At 36.5% G+C, this 16,293-nt stretch overlaps 1 long non-coding RNA gene across 1 annotated transcript; it reads right to left on the bottom strand.

Moving 5' to 3' along the window:
• Nucleotides 1-15,240: 15,240 nt before the first annotated feature.
• Nucleotides 15,241-15,850, bottom strand: LOC110794703 (uncharacterized). The gene is made up of 3 exons (XR_002535104.2): nt 15,733-15,850; nt 15,553-15,630; nt 15,241-15,452 (listed from the first exon to the last, which is right to left on the bottom strand). It is a non-coding gene; the product is annotated as an uncharacterized lncRNA (long non-coding RNA).
• Between the last annotated feature and the right edge of the window lie 443 nt (nt 15,851-16,293).

Genomic DNA, 16,293 nt, shown 5'->3' with positions numbered 1-16,293 from the left:
AGTGGAAGGGAAACAAAGTGACAGGGAATTTGGTTAAACCTTGTGATTAACACACAAGAATTTACAGTCATGGGACATGACTTAGGTAGCATACTATGAAACCCCAAAATTTGGGGAGCAGCGCTCAAATAACAGATTTTGAAAGCATCGAGAACAACTCTCAACGCTAACCTAAACAGAGGATTAACAACAACTATCCTCCAAAACCACTTAACAACCAAAACCCCAATACCCAGGCCCTTCCTAAAACCTAAAACTCTTTTCCTCACCAAGGTAGATGAACACAAAACACCGACCTCCAAGATCCCCCGGGAGATGACTATCTCCCCCAATACCCATACTGCTCCTCTAGCAGACCAAAACCCCATTGCAGAGGAGAGGGGACCTTCTAATTCCTTAACCTCCCACCAATTATTAACCACCCTTATTGCTACTACAACCCTCCTAACCAACATAAACCACAATTGATTACCACTAGCAACAATCACAGGAAAACCTTTACCATCAAAAAGAGAAAACAACACAACTACCCACAACAGCCAAGCATTGACATTAGACCTAATAAAACAACCAAAAACAACCAAACAAGCCAACAACCAAACTCCAGAGGCTACAGAAACAAAAGAAAAATTGGCACTTAACTGAAACCCTTGACTACCCTTTACCTTTACCATCAAGATCGGGATATATCCGACACTACAGGACGGCGGCGGGTGATAGATTTCAGAATCCAAAATTCCCAAACTCACAGATCACAACCAAAAATTAACAATCTAAACCGAAATTGATCCCTTTTCCCTAAACCTTTACCTTTACCTACAGATTAAAAGAGGCGGTTTTTTACCTTTACCAGCAATTAATGGAGGCGGCGATTTAGGGGAGCTCGGATTAGAAGACGATGTGAACTGGACCGATCACCTCCGAAGTCGAAGAAAACTTGCGAACCCTTGTCGGTTGAAACAGACCCGGTGAGAAGAGCGGCGTAACTAAGAGGAGGTGGAAGCTACCGCTTGGCTCCTTCTTCTTCTTCTCTTTCCGGAAAACCACCTTCGTCGGCACCGCAAAAGAGCTGCAAAGGATTTCAGTCACCTAAAGTCGAAACCCTAACTTCGATTTGGTCGGAATCCTTGATGCAAGCTTTGCCAACGAGAATTAAACACAAAACAACCCTAAACTATAACAGAGGCTCACCGGCGACCCGATTTATGAGTCAAGATCTGGCCGCCGGTGAGCAGGGGAGATACTAGGGTTTTGGTTTTTTGGGATATTTTAGAGAGAAGTGAGAGAGTTTAGAGAGAGAAGTGAGAGATGGAGTAGGAATGTTAAAAGAGCTCTAATAGCTAAGAATAAGGAAGGTTTCATTAATGGTGAATTTCTTAAACCTACTGTTAATCATAAGGATTACTTGAAGTGAAAACGAGGTGATTTTATGGTAGTAAGCTGGATTTTAAGCTCTATGAATCATGATTTAGCTGATGATTTTGGCTACATTGATAATGCTGCTGACCTATGGCTTGAATTGGCTGAAAGATTTAGACAGTATAATGGTCCATTGATTTATCAATTAAAGAAGGAAATAGAGAATTGACTCAAGAAAATATGACTATAGTGTCATATTACAGTAAACTGAAGAAGTTGTGGGATGAGATGCAGACTCTAAGAGCCTTTCCTACTTGTACTTGTGGTGTTATGTTGACATGTAGTTGTCAATTTTTAAAGAAAGTGGTTGAGTTCGAAGAAGAGGACAAAATGATGAAGTTCTTGCTTGGTTTGAATGGAGGTTTTGACAGTACCATCACTAATGTGTTAGCTATGGATCCTATGCCTAATTTGAATAGAGTGTTTTCAATTACTCAGCAGATTGAAAAACAGAAGGAAGTGAGTAATGCTGTTGTTGAGCATAACATTCTAAATAGCAGTGCCATGGCTGCACAGTTTTACAAAGGCAATCAGGTCCAGAAGAATGATGGAAATCATGGAAAGAAAGATTGGAAAGAGCTTAAGAAAGAGAAGTTGAATAGGTTTTGTACTCATTGCAAAGGGAAAGGTCATACTGCAGAACAATGTTTCAAGATAATTGGTTATCCTGATTGGTACAATTCTATCAAGGCTTCTAAAGGAAGTAACTCAAGCAACACTAGATTTGCTGCTAATGTAAATTCTGCAACTGATGCTGGTGATGATCCTCTTGATAATACAGCTGCAGACAATGGTTTGGTTAACAGTGCAATGCTTAATGCCATTTGTCAAGAAGTCATGAAGGTGATGAAAGGACAACAATCTCAGAATGCAAATACTTCTGCAGCAAGTTGCTCTTATGCTAACTGTGCAGGTACTATTTCTCATTCTTTTAACTGTACTACAACTGAATTAAGTCATGATCATTTATGGATTGTTGATTCTGGTGCTTGTGATCATATGACCTTTGATGAAAATATTTTGACCAACATAAGAGTTCTTATTCAGCCTATCAAAGTTGGTTTGCCTGATGGAACTCAGATGACAGTTGAGAAAATTGGTGATACTGTCCTCAGTGATGATTTGGTCTTACATAATGTGCTACTAGTGAAAGGTTTTAGGCATAATTTACTGTCTGTTGGGAGATTGATTGAACATACTGGAATCCTAGTGACATTTACCAAAACTGGATACATTTTCCAGGACCCCTCTAATTCCAAGATACTTGGTGCTGGAAAAAGGACAAATGGGCTCTACTATTTTGTCAAAACTCCAGTTGATATCTGTCAAGGTAATAGTTCTCAGTTACCTAGCTGCAATACAGTTGATAGTATGGTTGATGTACATATGATGAGATTGCCAAATAAAATTTCCACTAGTATTTCTAAGACTAAGGATGATGCTAGAAATACTCTGGATTTGTTACATGCTAGATTGGGTCACCCTTCTCTGTCAAAAATGAAATTTGTGAATGCTGAATGTTGCAAAGGAATCAATGAATACAACTGTGATATCTGTTATAGTGCCAAACAGCATAAATTTCCTTTTTCTGTGAGTCACAGTAGAGCTGCTGCATGTTTTGATCTGATTCACATTGATCTTTGGGGTTCATACAGAGTCAGAAATTTAGATGGAGCTTCTTATTTCTTAACTATAGTTGATGACCATAGCAGAATAACTTGGACTTATCTGATTCATAATAAGTTGCAAGTTCAGAAAATCATCTCTGAATTCCTCTCTATGGTTCAAACTCAGTTTAATCAACTAGTGAAGAAAATTAGAACTGATAATGGCACTGAAATAATCAAAGAATCTTGTAGAAATATGTTTGCCAGCAAGGGCATTTTACATGAAAGAAGTGTGCCTTATGTTCCTCAACAGAATGGTAGAGTTGAGAGAAAACATAGAAGCTTGCTGGAAATTGCTAGAGCCCTAAGATTTCATGCAGGTCTCCCTAAGAAATTCTGGGGAGAGTGTGTTCTCACTGCTACTCATTTGATCAACAAAATCCCTTCCAAAGTCTTAAATGGGAAAACTCCTTTTGAGATCATGTTTAATACTCCTCCTGCTTATGAAAATCTCAGAGTTTTTGGCTCTCTGTGTTTTGTTCACAATTCTCACATTCAGAGAGACAAATTTGACTCAAGAACTAAAAGGTGTTTGTTCATTGGGTATCCTACTGGATGTAAAGCTTTTAAACTATATGATCTTGACACACACAAAGTGTTTGTTTCAAGGGATGTAATATTCTTTGAGACTGTTTTTCCTTACAAACTAGCATCTGTATCTGATATTCCAATGATTACTTCTCTTCCTATCATTGATCTAAGCACTAATTCTTGTCAAACACCAATCTTAAACACTTCTTCTTCCACTGTATCCACTCCTACTCTAAATTCTTCACCCCATATTTCCCTAACTTCACCAAATGACATTGATCATCTTTCTCCTCCTACTTCTCCTACTCCTTACATACAGACCACTTCTCCTAATTCTTCACAATCTATGCCTACTTCTATTACTTCTGACTCCTCTACTCATTCTCACCTTCCTCTTGTTCCTAATCAGAGTGCCATTCCTGTTCAAAGGAAATCTACAAGACCTATCAAACCTCCTGTTGTCTTAAAAAATTTTGTTGGAAGCTATGTTCCACACAGAGATGAACCAGAACCACAGACTAGTGATTCTCTTTCTTTTTCTGTTGATTCTTCTATCCCTACAGAAACAGATAATTTTGATGATGATAGTTGGTTATTAAATCTGGCTTTGGACAGTTATGATATTTGGGATTCTCTTGCCTTTTCTGTAAGTCTTTCTTCCAATGATCCCAAAACCTATCATCAAGCTAAAGATGATACTAATTGGATACAAGCCATGGAGAAAGAAATCATTGCTCTTGAGAGCAATGATACTTGGGATTTAACCTTGTTACCCAAGGACAAAAAGGCAATAGGCTCCAAGTGGGTGTACAGAACAAAACTGAATCCATATTACTCCATAGACAAGTACAAAGCCAGATTGGTAGCTATTGGTTATCAACAAATTGAGGGCAAGGATTTCACACAAACTTTCTCTCCTGTTGCTAAACTGGCTACAGTAAGAATTGTTATTGCCTTAGCAGCTGTTAAGGGTTGGAATTTGTGTCAATTGGATGCGAATAATGATTTTTTGCATGGATTTCTGGATGAAGAGGTGTACATGAAACCACCTGCTGGTTACACCAAAGCAAAACCAGGTGAGGTTTGCAGACTTAAAAGATCTCTTTATGGCTTGAAACAAGCTTCCAGACAATGGAACAAGGAGCTTAGCAAGTTTCTGAAAGTGTTGAAATTTCAGCAATCAACACAGGAATACTCTCTATTCACAAGAAATCTAGATGGAGAATTTCTAGTTCTCTTAGTCTATGTTGATGATATTCTGTTGACTGGAACATCATTAACTCAAATGCAAGAAGTCAAGACTGCTTTGGATAAGGCATTCACAATCAAAGATCTAGGTCAGTTGGCCTATTTCTTGGGGATTGAAATTCACAGAACTGACAAAGGTATTTTTCTTTCTCAAAGAAAATATATCACTGATATACTTGCTGATGCTGGTATGCTTGACTGTGAAACTGCTCCTGCTCCTTTGTCCTGTGGATTGAAATTATCCACTGAAGCTGGTGATCTACTAGAAGAACCAGATGTTTACAGAAGGCTTGTTGGAAGATTGTTGTACTTGGGCATCACAAGACCAGACTTGTCTTACTGTGTTCAACATTTAAGTCAGTTTGTACACTCTCCAAGAATACCTCACTTGCGTGCTGCTCTTCATGTTCTTAAATATCTCAAAGGAACTTTGGACAATGGCTTATGGTACTCTTCCAGTTCTGACTTGCAAATCTCAGCTTACAGTGATGCTGACTGGAGTTCTTGTCAATACAGCAGCAGATCACTTAGTGCCTATGCTGTTTTCCTTGGTTCTAATCTGATATCTTGGAAAACTAAAAAGCAAAAGAGTGTGAGCAAATCTTCTGCTGAAGCAGAATACAGAAGCATGTCTGCAACTGCTAGTGAACTGGTTTGGATACAAGGCTTATTGGAAGATCTTCAAGTTCATATTCAGCTGCCTGTTACTCTTTACTGTGATAATACATCAGCTGAACATCTTGCACATAATCCAGTTTATCATGACAAAACTAAACATCTCAAACGAGAAATGCATTACATCAGAGAACAGGTGGAAGCTGGCTTCATCAACACTTCTCATGTTCCTAGTTCTCAGCAGTTAGCAGATTTGCTTACCAAACCTCTCCCTTCTTCTCAACACCACTCATTATCTGCCAAGCTTGGTCTCTTATCCAAGGTCCAGCTTGAGGGGGGAGTATAGGAAATATATAATTTATATTATTATTTATCTATTTTTCTATAACTTTCTGTTATTAGTTGGTTAGGGTCTTTGTATATATTCCCTTGTCTACTTGCTTCTCAAGTGATGAATTCTGTTTTTATTCACAATATTCTGATTACAATTCTCTTCTTCTCTCTCTGATATTCTGCTCAAATTCTTCATAAGTTAATAATGAGAGAGGGCAGAGACATTTTTTCGGATATCAGATATGTGTGAAAACACATATATCAGCTAAAAGATAAATAGTTAAAAGACAAAAAAATAAGTACCATTCATAGTTTAAAAGTTTCACTCTATAAAAAAGAAGTACCATTTTTGTTTAAAAAAGTATCATTCAATTTCTTTTTTGTCTTTTTTTCCTATTTTGTCTTTTGCTATGATATGCATTTGCAAACACATACTTCGTATTAGATATCCGAAAATACTTACTCGAGAGATGACAGAGATCGCATAACGATCTTTCAGTATTTATTACAGTACTACTATCATATGGACGCAATGTGCACGAGATTATACTTTTTATTATTCTTTAATTGTCAGTATCGTAAATGAGAGCTTATAGGTAACTTTCTATAATTTTCACTTCCTCCCCTGATTTTATGATTCTCCACTAAACCTACTTTATTCTTTGTTGACTTTTGTTATTATGACCCATAAAGAAGATTTTTGGCGTTTTATTTCTTTGGGTTTCCTGATTTGTTACTACAATCTCTCAATAATCAGTTTTTAATTGAAATAATTGTGAAATTGTGGAGGGTACTTTAGTTCATTCCATAGGTGGACACCAAAAGTGCAATTACTTAATTAACCTTGGAGTTCTCTTATAGAACAAAGATTTATTATTCATTCAATTACGGTTGTTCAGTACAATTCAATCCAATTCAACTCCATTCAGTCCACTTTAATTTTATTCAGCAAAAAAAACTCAGAAGAACGTGTGGCCTAACGAAAAATGGTACTTTGCGTATTAAATTGTAAATGTATAGTTTTAGTTGAAATGGCCACTTCGATCAATATTATGCTTGGCTATTTTTAGGTAATAGCTGCTAGCTAGAAATGGCAAGTACCGAGTACTGAAGATTGAAGCTATCCTCCCTAGTTGTGATTTTGGAAAATATCTTGCTTAATTTAATTATAGCCGTGAACAATAAAGCTAAAATGTAGTTTCAAAAAAAAAAAATAGCCTAAAATGTTGGAAGTGCATTGATAGCTATTAATCAATTAGCAGTAAACAATCACTCCCACGGTCCCCCCTATACCTAGTCTATAAAAAGGAAAACCACATTTGATTAAATAACACTAGTCTGTACCCGCGCATTAGCACGGGATATTTGTGAAATTAAAAAGCTAATAAAAAAAGCATTAATTTAGTATCCTTCTTTATTCATATTATTATTTAAATTGACTAAAGTTTTTAATATTTTCCTTTTTTGTTAGTATTTTTTCCTCTTGTTGATAATTTAATTTCATACTTAATTTGGTAGTTTCCTATTTGGTTCAGCTTAATTTAAGGAAATTAAGGGTGATGACGTGGAGTAGTTGTGGTTTGAGAATTGGAGTTTTGAAGACCTCTCATTTCTCACCACTCTACTTTAATAATACGGAAATTTCATGAAATGCCCTCGAGTTTTGCCATAATTCACCAAACGCCCATCAAGTTTCAATAATTCATAAAATACCCCTCACAATTCGTACAAATACCCAACATACCCTTACTAATAACGGGCCGTTAGTCCGCCGTTAGCCAAGTTTCCAATTCACCCAAATGCCCCTATTCTGAAACTTATTTCACCAAATGCCCCTATTAGGAAACTTATTTCACCAAATGCCCCAAATTTAAATATAGCTATTCTGATGTTCCGGCGGCTAGTTTTTGTGTTTGAAAAGTGGTTCTTGGTCATGGTTGGCTATAAAAACTCGAGGGCATTTCATGAAATATCCGTTAATAATATAGATGTGTCAACACATTTGACTAGATGACACGTGTCATCCATTATTTCCTACATCAATTTGGTTTTTTATTTTATTTTTCCTTTGTTGTTTGATATATTGTGCAACTTCAATCGTCTCTTTCACTTCATCTCCCTCATACTGTTGGGTTATGATACATATGATATTACATAAATCATGCGGAAACAACCATTAACCCAGGATTACATATTATTTACACATAATCATATAGCATAATTTAGATGCATACTCTTTGTTGCGTGCCCTCCCTAGCTGCGCCCGAACCGAACAAGAACAAGTCTTTAGGACTCCAAGTGTCGTCCCTCCGTAGATAGTCCACAGCACGTCCGGATCCGCCTTAAGATTGACCAACTAGAATCGCCCTTAAGGTACTAGAATTTTCGGCACTTTTGAGCAAGATGTGTGGCTGAATTTTTCTCTCAAAAACTCACTTTGAATACTTTGAAACTCGTTATAAATTGTGAACCCAGGCCACATATTTATAGGGTTATGGAAAGGGAATTGGAATCCTATTCAGATACAAATTAATTAAACCTAGAATCCTACAAGAACTCTAATTTAATTAATTTATCAAATAGAATTAGGAATTTAATCATTAACCGAACTCTGCACGTTTTAGGAAACGTGCACGAACACAAACACTTACGCACACACACACGGCAGCCACGATGGGCCGCCCATGCGTGCGTGCGAGCAGCAGCCCACGCAGCGAGGCCTGCGCGAGCCACAAGCCCACGCAAGCACCCGCGCGCGCTGCGCTCGCTGTGCGCGCTGCCACGGCCTGCTGGGCCTGGCCTTGCGCTGGGCCTGGCGTGTCTGTTTGTGTGGCGCGCTTGGCTTGCTGGGCGATGGCCTGGCTTCGTGCTGGGCCCTCGTCCGGCAGGCCTCGTCCGATGCTTTTTCGTACGATACGCTTCCGATTAAATTTCCGATTCCGGAATTCATTTCCGATACGAACAATATTTAACATTTCCGATTCCGGAATTAATTTCCGTTTCGAACAAATATTTAATATTTCCGTTTCCGGAATTATTTTCCGATTCCGGTAATATTTCCGATTCTGACAATATTTCCGTTTCCGGCAATATTTCCGATTCTGGTAATATTTCCATTTCCGATAATATTTTCCGATACGTACCATGTTTCCGTTTCCGGCAACATCTACGACTTGGATAATATTTATATTTCCGATACGATCCATATTTCCGTTTCCGGTAATATCATCGTTTCCGGAGTATTCATTTCTTGCCTGTGACGATCTCAGCTCCCACTGAAACCAAGATCCGTCGATTCCGAATATCCATAGATGGAGTATTTAATGCCATTAAATACTTGATCCGTTTACGTACTATTTGTGTGACCCTACGGGTTCAGTCAAGAGTAAGTTGTGGATTAATATCATTAATTCCACTTGAACTGAAGCGGCCTCTAGCTAGGCATTCAGCTCACTTGATCTCACTGAATTATTAACTTGTTAATTAATACTGAACCGCATTTATTAGACTTATCATAGAATGCATACTTGGACCAAGGGCATTATTTCCTTCAGTCTCCCACTTGTCCTTAGGGACAAGTGTGCATTTCCTAATTCCTTTGTCTCTCGATGCTTGCTCTTGAACATAAGGTAAGAGTTGTCATCCTTATTATGTCCAGAGGTGTTCCTCGGTTTCAGAGTTCAACTGATCAAATAAACAGATAATCATAGCCTATGATTCATCCGAGCACGGCCATGCATTTCACAGTTTCTAGCTCTCCGAGTGGCCTTGTACAACTTTTAAGCATCTCATCCCGATTTATGGGAGGACAATCCCAATCTTGCGATCTTGAGATTAAACTTCGTTTGATAGGTGATTACCTGAGCGTTGCCTTTATAGCCTCCTTTTACGGTGCGACGGTTGGTCAACGTCAAAGCAACCAGTTCTCAAACAAGTAATCTCAAATCACTCAGGTATTGAGGATTTAGTGTCTAATAATTTTAATGAAATTTACTTATGACAGATTTTCATCTCTTACAGTAAAGTTTCATAGGTCTTGTCCGATACTAGTCTTCCCAAAGTAAGTATCTATGCAAATGATTATGACATTGCCATGTCCACATAGTTCAAGAAACAGAACTACTAGTCATCTTGCATTCTAGTCGTCTAACGTTTTCTATGCGTCCAATTTTATAGAAAACTCCGACTAGGGACCATTTTCAACCTTTGACATTCAAGTTCACTTGATAGACATTTCTTAGTCACAGGACTGGTCCTGACAGTCTATCTTGAATATTTCGTCAAATTTGAAGGGACTCATCATTTAATACTAAACCAAGATTAAATGGAATATGAAAATACATTTCATATATGATAAATGTTCAACCCCAATGTTTTACAACCATGAGCCTCAAACCCATCTTCTAAAACAATTCATGGAATTCAAAGCTATGCTTGATTTCCAGTGCTACAACGTGAGTGTTGCTTCTCACTTGTTGCATAGGTTTAGTTATCATGCTTTGCCAATCTTAATATCCTTTTCATCGAATGTTCTTCGAGATATGATGATAAGATCTTTTCGAGTTTGTTTATTATGTGATCTAGTCTTTCTTACTTCGATGGTGGTTTTACTCATTTTTCAATGAAGAACCATCAAGTTAGCAGACGTTTTTCTTGCTTCAAGAGTGGTTCTACGCATTTTTCAATGAAGAACCATCAAGCCAACAGATAGGTGATCTACCCAAGTTCAGTGAAGAACTTTAAACAACCCTGTTTTATTGCTTCTTAGGCAATAATTACTTTTACTTCAACTGTATAGGTTGCTAGTGATGCTTTGTTTGGATTTACCTATCCAGGCAGTTCATAGATATGTGGAAGATTCTCCAACTATATCTTGGAACATAGAAATTATTATTTTAATTTCCCACGCAACAACTCATGGTCTCCAACCCATGTTGCCATTTTCAAAACACGATGCTCTATAGCTCGTCCTTATCAATGGTTAACTCCAAAGGGTCTTGCTTGATCCTTTGCCAGTGTTTATGCGTGTAGCATCAATATTTAGCATATCTTTGTTTCCTTGAATCAAGAACTATTCCTATGTACCTTTTCAAGTACCATAAGTATTCTTGATCTCAATCTAGTTGATCTTTACTTAGATCAATAGAGATTGGTATATGTTCGTCATGCCTAAAGTCATACGATACGTTTTTGGCGATCCTCATATTATATCATACATGATAAATTCTTTTGTAGAATAATTCCCAATTGAATTCTATTCATGTAACTTTAGCTTATCTAGTTTCAGTAGATACTAAATTCAGCGAAATTCTTTGACATATAATATAGGTTAAGAATCTCATTTAGACTCTTTGATGTTTAACTTAGTAAATGCTTATACATAGTTCAAACATCCTTTACTTAGATTTATTCACATGGGTCGAATATCTCCAATGGAGACTTTCGTGTTTGATTTAGTAAATGCCATTACTTAATCCAAAACAATATCATAAGATCTTTGTAAATAGATCTTAATACCCAGTATGTACTAAGTTTCGCCTTGGTCCAACATTGATGAATAATTTCAAACCTAAGTCATTAGTATTTGAATGTTATTTTACAATAGAGAGATATGTGTGTGATACATAGGACCAATTAAGTTTTATGTACTCCCACTAAACTTCTTATATATTTATAAGAATTATGTACATTTTATGAAACTAAAATACTTATTAGCTTCACTAAAATACAATTCCAATTCCCAATTTCTTGCTTAAATCTGTACTTAGATTTCATAAGCTAGCTTTCCTTTTCAAGCATTTATTTGGATCCACAAATCCTATGACATACCATGTACATAGTTTATTCCAACATTTGATTGAGGAATACGTTTTGTCATCCAATTGCCATATGTACCAATATGCAATCATTGCTTGAATTATAGACTTAAGCATTACGATTTTGCATGAGGTTTCAACACAATCCATGTCATGAATTTGCTTGTAACCTTTAGCAACTAATCTAGCTTTGTGTGTGAACACAATTCCATGTTTGATGGTTTTTATCCTTAAAACAAACTTGCAACCAATAGGTGTGAAACTATTCTTGCAAATCAACAAAATTTCAATTTTGTCATCAAAACATTGAGTATGTTTTATGGCCTTTAACCAATTAAACATATAGTCTATATATGGCCTCTAACCATTTTAGGGAATCTATATTTCGTCATAGCTTTCTTACAAGTCACAAACTCATTAATCTATATGATAATAGTTTGACTGCAAGTTGTAGGTTTCTTCACTATCTAATAGAAGAATCGCATAGCTTTAGTGACATGAACTCCATGTTTCTTCACTATCCAATAGAAGAATATCATAGTTCCAGTGACTTGAACTCTATGCCTACTTTGGGTATAGAACATCAAACAATAGAATATCAATAGCCACTTGAAAGTCCTTTGAATATTCTGTTCTCCTTGAAGCACTTGTAAAGTCTTCTAAGAGATGTCTATTCTTTAAAGCCACTTCTAAAGTCCTTAAAGAATAAGTACGGTTTTTCTGAAGCACTTCGAAAAGCCTCCGGAATGTCCGTTTATGTTTGTTGTTCGCCTCGAAGACTTTCGAGGTCTATTTTCTCCCACTTGTCATTTTGGAAACGAATCTCCAAAAGGACATTATTTCGAGCAAACAAACATTATGTTCTCAAAAATTCGTGGTAGAAACAATACCCTTGTGTCTCATTTGAATAAATCACAATGAAACATATATCTAGACTTGGGCCTTAGTTTGTTGTATAACAAACACTAAGCTCCCACTGAGTTTAGCAACTCTTTAGATATATATAATTGAAAAGATATCCTGAAATTACTTTTCAATAGCTTTGACGAATTTGGTTTAGTTTGGTGGTAGTTGAGCATTTTGTTTTAGAAATTATAGGAAAAGTCTTTATGATTCATCATTGATCGAATCAAGTACTAATTGACTTCGATTATTCCAACTACGATATGCCATATCTTATGGACCTAGATTGTGAAATTACAACACACAATCATTGATGATCATATTTGGTCTCAAGTAATCATCAACATGATCTAACCTAGATCTTTATGATTTCTTGCCAAGTGGATTTTATACTTCTGAATCTCCGAACTAGCCAAACAGATTCAACTTATATCACATTTGAGTAAATAAACCTATATTCACTCAAATCCATGTGAAATAAAGTCTTAAAACCTTTCTTTAGCTTTGAACTCTATCGTCTAGGCGTTCTAACAATAGTTCATATTCTTTGTTACTTTCAACAAGTAAGACTAGCTTGTCTTAAGTTGATCTAGAAATCAACCAACTTTCAAAAATCCATTAAAATAGAGCTTTTGAATGTTAACTTGTTGATATGGTCTAAGCAACAATGCCAAAGATTAGTGGAACTCAAATCAAGGGGTTGATTTGAACCTAGTAAAGTTCTTTAAAGAGTTGTTTGTTTTAATCAAGCATATTGACTCAACCTGTAATTGACCATTTCATTCAAATAAACAAACAAACATTGTCTTTGTTTTTCTTGAATGTGAGTCTTTCTGTGTTTGAAAACAAAAATTTAGGTATGTTGATTATGGAACAAAATAGCCATTAAGTTCCAGCCTGTAACACCCCGACAATTCCCATTTTCTAAAATAACCTCTTTTTAAATATAACTGTAGGGAATTATCAAAGTATTATCGCCCGTGTGAAAACGTTACGGCTTATTCAGAATTTTGCAGCGGAAAACATAAAACTAACTTTTAGGTTCATAAATAATCTATTACATATTAGGTCCAAACCAATTAACTGAATTAAGGAAATACGAATAGTACGACAAATTTCAAATCCAAGTTAACAAATTAAATCACTTAATTAAACGAATAGAACTACAAGCTCTCTAATCCCGATCCCAATGATGCATCATCTTCAAACCTGTAGATGGGCAACGCTTATTGATCCTTAGAGACTGCTCACCAAAGATGGGTCATCACAGGATCAATAAGGCATAGCCATGATCAACACACACAAACAAAGCACGTAATCAGCAAAGCTGAGTACTACATACTAAAACAACAACAATCCTAGCATGATACTATCAAACCAACAACCCTAACATGATACTAATAAATATAAGTAAGGACAGACAAAACATAATAAATTGACGATTATACTTGACTAGACTAAGCTAGGCTTAATAACCATAATATTATTTTAGTTGAAATAGACAATGGACCGAGTTGACCATCCAGAAGTCTTCACTAAGGAAGACGAGGTACGGGCGCGACTCCGTAACCTCAGTGACCTGCGATATCGAGGAACGTTTAAATAAAAATAGGACACGGTGATCAATCCGGTCCCAGAAAAGGCCATGGGCTACCACCATGAACCCCAACTCCTGTTTGTCCGTCACTTCAGACGTGCACAGTCTAAAGCTATTGCTATTCAGTTTCACTTTACATGATTTACAAATTGAGATTCCGTTATGACTCAACCATTACATAAGACAGACAATTCACATTTGTTCACAACTGTTTTTATCTTGGAATTAAGTAAGTGATCATAAAAGCATCAATCAAGACTCATTCCAACTTAACCAACCTTTCCTTTAACCATGAGCAACCCTGTATATGGGCATAAAGTTTCAACCTACTAAACAAGGTCTTCCGCCCTTATAAAGTAGTGAAAAGATAGAAAGGGAACAACAACCAATTGATCCAACCCAATCATATAGAATAATCTAGTGTTCCCAACCAACATGTTTGTATCAAACATCCATACTAACATGTTACAGTTCTTATAGTGCAAAATAAGTTCATTAAGTTTGTCCAACAGTATTAAACATGCACATTCAATATAACCCAGTTCGTCCAAAATATCAACATCACCAAGTTCCACAATAATATCAACATAACCAAGTTCAACAACAAGATTCAACATGGTTTCAACAATTAGCACACATTCCAGGCACACAGGTATGTACGTACCTTGTGTAAACAAACTGATAGGCCACCTTAACACTTTCAAAAGTCGCCTAGAGAGAATTCTTCGCCTAAAACAACCAACAAGTAATACCAATCAATTTCTAATCATTGGTAACCATAATAAAGCATTCTAAATGCATCCTAAACATATTTAGAGCTCTCCCCAATATCAAAACTTAAACATTTGATTTCCTAGCATCATACTTATTGAACTAGTGACTGAAATTCGTTGAAAACTTTTTGCAAACACCGTACTTTAAATTTTCAGCAACATAACTAATTTCACACTACTCCCTAAGCTTTGAAATCATAAAAACAATAACTTTAATAATTTATAATCATCCTACCATGATCTCGAAACTATTAAAACCATTAAAATTCATACTTTAATAATTAAAACCATTATTTCAATCAAATTGCATAATCTGAAAATTAAATATATTATTTGAGCATACTACATAAATCTGAAAATCCAATTAACTCATAAAAATCATAAATTTATTAAATCAAATCATGAATTAAATAAACAAAATAAAATCAAAATATTTAGTTTACTTAGGGTTTAAGAAATAACCAAGAATTAGAGAGGGGAGAGGAGGCTGGCCGGTAGACGGTGGCGGCTTGCGGCGAGGGAGGAGCACGGTGGTTGCGTGCGGTGGTTGCTGCGCGAATATGGTGGTGGTCAGCCACGAAATCGAAGAGCAAGCAATGAACGAAGAACGAAAAATCAAAAGAAAAAGGGAGGAGGAAAGAGGAGGCTACCGTGCAAGGCGGTGGTCGAGGTTCGTGGGTGACTGCGCTAGGTGGTGGACGGCGGCACACGGTGGTGCTTTGCGGTGGCTGCGCGAATCAGAACGGAGTCAAGCCATGAGCAAGAACGAAACAAGGAAATACAAAGAAGAAGGAGAAGGAGAGATCGAATGAGAGGGAGAAGGAACTCACCGGCGTCGAGGGCTCAGTCGTGAGGAGGAGAGCCGCGGCGAGGAGAGAGAGAGCAACGGCTGGGAGGTTGTACGTGAAGCAGGAGGGTTTTTCTTCTTTTTTTTCTTTTTTTGGTTTTCCACGTGAAGAGTAGAGAGGAGAAGGGTTTGGTGTTTTGTGTTTTGTGTTTTACATGGAGTAGAAGTGTGGGGTTATGGGTTTATATTATTGGGCTTTATTCAATTGGGCTAGACTTAGGAATTTAGTATTTAGGATTCGAATCCAAAATCGAATTCGTTTTAACGTAAAATTCGAAAATACATTTTGATTTCGTAAATCATTAAAAGTATTCCAAATGAAATAAAATAATTACATTTCAATTACATATTCGTTTCTAAAATCCGTAATTTATGTTTAAATATATATTAAATATATTAAATATTCGTTAAAATATATAACTAAAATGTATAAAATTACGGGGGATTACAATCTACCCCTCTTAAAAGAAGTTTCGTCCCGAAACTTGACACGAAAATTCACATGTTTTTCCAAACTTCTCAACTTATTCTAATTGTAGAAGTA

The sequence above is a fragment of the Spinacia oleracea genome, chromosome 3, assembly GCF_020520425.1.
Source record: "Spinacia oleracea cultivar Varoflay chromosome 3, BTI_SOV_V1, whole genome shotgun sequence".
NCBI classification, from domain to species: domain Eukaryota; kingdom Viridiplantae; phylum Streptophyta; class Magnoliopsida; order Caryophyllales; family Amaranthaceae; genus Spinacia; species Spinacia oleracea.
The sequence above is the reverse complement of the archived record's forward strand: the minus strand, read 5'-3'. Positions and strand labels throughout refer to the sequence as shown.